The sequence below is a fragment of the Myodes glareolus genome, chromosome 8 (genome assembly GCF_982192425.1).
Source record: "Myodes glareolus chromosome 8, mMyoGla1.1, whole genome shotgun sequence".
NCBI classification, from domain to species: Eukaryota; Metazoa; Chordata; class Mammalia; order Rodentia; family Cricetidae; genus Myodes; species Myodes glareolus.
Genome location: NC_142033.1, coordinates 42,790,264 through 42,793,160, shown reverse-complemented (window position 1 = coordinate 42,793,160; position 2,897 = coordinate 42,790,264). Strand labels below are relative to the sequence as shown.

Below are 2,897 nucleotides of genomic sequence, written 5' to 3'. Positions count from 1 at the left end.
TATATTTCAAGCATGTATTTCTTTTCGTGGCTGAGTAGTATTTTCTTGTGTGAGTATAGGACAATTTGTTTATCCATGCATTGTGAGTGGGCATTCAGTTTGTTTCCAGGTTCTGGCTGCTATATAATTATAGAGTATAATAATGCAATTAGTATAATATTGCATATAATAATAAAGTTGATGTAAATGTTCTTATGCAAGGATTTCTGGGGAAAGGTGTCTTCCATCTCTTGGGTAAACATTTAAGAGAGGAATGATGGATCAGATTAAGGCATATTTTGACTTTTATGAGAAATGGACAGGATTTTTACACAATGGCTGTGCATCATCACATTCCATCCAATAACATACAGTGCCACCTATCCTAGTCAGTTCCTGATAAAGCCCTGGTTCTCCTCTGGCACCTCATGAATCAACCTTCACTGCCGTATTTCTCTTAGCTTCTTGTCTTACCAGCTCCCATCAGCATGGCCCATTATCCTCTGCCTATTGCATTCAAGGGTTTTTCTAGCCCAAAGTGTCAAATTCTTTCCCATTCCTGCTACAAACCAACTCTAATGACCTGAGAGCCACATGGTGAAGTTAATCACAGCACCAGCCCCACTTTTGAGTGCCTCATTTCCTGCATTAGTTACCTGTCTTGTTGCTGTGAGCAAATGCCCCCAGAAAGCCCAGCGAGAAAGGAAGAAGACTTAGGCTCTTACATCAAGAGTATGGACCGCTATAATGGTGGCAAGAGCTCGAGGTCACTGGTCATGTTATGCCTGCAGTCAAGAAGAAAGGGAGGGTGAATGCTTTCCCTCTGATCACAGTTTCCTTTTTCTGCAGACCAGAAGCCTCGTTCATGGAATGGCACTGTCCGTAGTTAGGGTGAGTCTTCTTCATGTCTGTCTCGCTTAGGTAATCCTGCATAGACATGGTGAGTGGCTTTTCCTTACAGAGCAAGCTAAAAAAAAAAAAAATAATGACCACAGTGCCTTTAGTGCCCCAGCTAAGAATACTTTTATTTCAAGATGCTCTGTGTTTTACCTTCAATTTATTTTGGTGCAATGCCTTCTCAGTCATGTTTTGGAAGACTATCTTTTCCTCATTAAATCATATTGGTGCCTTAGTCAGAATTAATTGAATGTATGTGTATAAAGTCTATTTCTGGACATGGTTGTGTCCCACTGATCTGTTTGTCAATTATGTATCAACACCACTGTCATAATTACTATTAAAAATATAAGTCTTTATATTTCTTATCTATTGCAGTACTGCAAATGACCTAAAAGCTAGTAGTGCAGAACAACACGGACTTGTCACTGCACAGAAGTTTGGGGGTTGAGGATCTCAGAACGGTTAAGCTAGGTGGTATATCCAAGGGTCTCAGATAAAGCTTTAGCCCTCTGAAGGCTGGACTAATACTGAAAGGTTCGATTCCAAGCTCACCAGTGTAACTGTGGGAAGAAGCATTTACTCTTTGCAGGCTACCTCAGGGCCTCATTTTCTTTATCAGTCTTCACAGAGCTATCCATGTCAGAGAACGTGGCTCTCCTCTCAACAGAGGGGAGAGATTCATAAAGTCACATGACTTAGTCTTTGAAACGTCCTGCCACCTCGGCCATACTCTGTTGGTAACCCAGAAGAACCCTGATACAGTGTGGGAAGGACCTATACAAGTTTACAGAAAATAAGAACTGGAAACAAACACTTCCAAATCTCTGGGCTGGCTGAGGTCAAGTGAAGAAGTGGAACCACTAGGGCCCTCTTGTTGACTCTTCACCAGGGACTTGATGTCCTGTGATGTGAGTCAACTGATCCGATTTTTCCTCTTCAAGGACAAAGGTCCTTTGTATTTTCATATATGTTTGAAAATCTTCAGGTTGATTGCGTTTTTTCAAATTCCCACTGGATTTTCATTGAGAAGGTAGACTGCATTGGGAAATACCTAGATTAATAAAGCATCTGGGAAGATGTCTGGAGTTGATAAGGGCTCTGGCCTGATGGATGCTTTAGCCCACTGATAGACTCAATATTTGAATAAACTCTTGGAAGGTGGTAGAACTATGAAAGGTGGGGCCTGGTGGGAGGAGGTAAGTCACTGTAGGCAGAGTTTTCCTGTCCTGACCACCTGCTCATAAATAACTGACACAGAAGCTTAATATTATGTATAAATGCTCAGTCAATAGCCGAGGCTTGCTTTTTCTCTGGGGCCCGTGGCGTCGGCAAGATGGGCAAGTGTCGTGGTCTCCGTACTGCCAGGAAGCTCCGCAGTCACCGACGGGACCAGAAGTGGCATGATAAACAAGAAAGCCCACTTGGGCACAGCCCTGAAAGCCAATCCTTTTGGAGGTGCCTCTCATGCCAAGGGAATCGTGCTGGAAAAAGTAGGAGTTGAAGCCAAACAGCCAAATTCTGCTATCAGGAAGTGTGTCAGGGTGCAGCTCATAAAGAACGGCAAGAAGATCACAGCTTTCGTGCCCAATGATGGTTGCTTGAACTTCATTGAGGAAAACGATGAAGTTCTGGTTGCTGGATTTGGTCAAAAGGGTCATGCTGTAGGTGATATCCCTGGAGTCCGCTTTAAGGTTGTTAAAGTAGCCAATGTGTCCCTTTTGGCCCTGTACAAAGGCAAGAAGGAAAGACCAAGATCCTAAATTTTGACAGTGGAAGCACAGTAATAAATTTTCCTATTCTGAGAATAAAAAAAAAAAATAGCCTAGGCTTGTCATTAGCTAACTCTTACACTTAAATTCACCCATATTTCTCATCTTTGTCACATGGTTTACAACTTGTCACCTCATTTTCTACACATCCTGCTTTCTCAGCAGCTGCTGGCATCTCTTTCCTGGCTCTTTTCTGCTTCACTCCAGTATCCTGTTTGATTGTCCTGCCTAATTTTACCCGGCCTTGCT

General features: G+C 42.6%; 1 pseudogene; it reads left to right on the top strand.

The window, feature by feature from the left end:
* The first annotated feature begins 2,186 nt into the window (after positions 1-2,186).
* LOC148121160 (small ribosomal subunit protein uS12 pseudogene) lies at positions 2,187-2,697 on the top strand (annotated as a pseudogene).
* Positions 2,698-2,897: the final 200 nt, after the last annotated feature.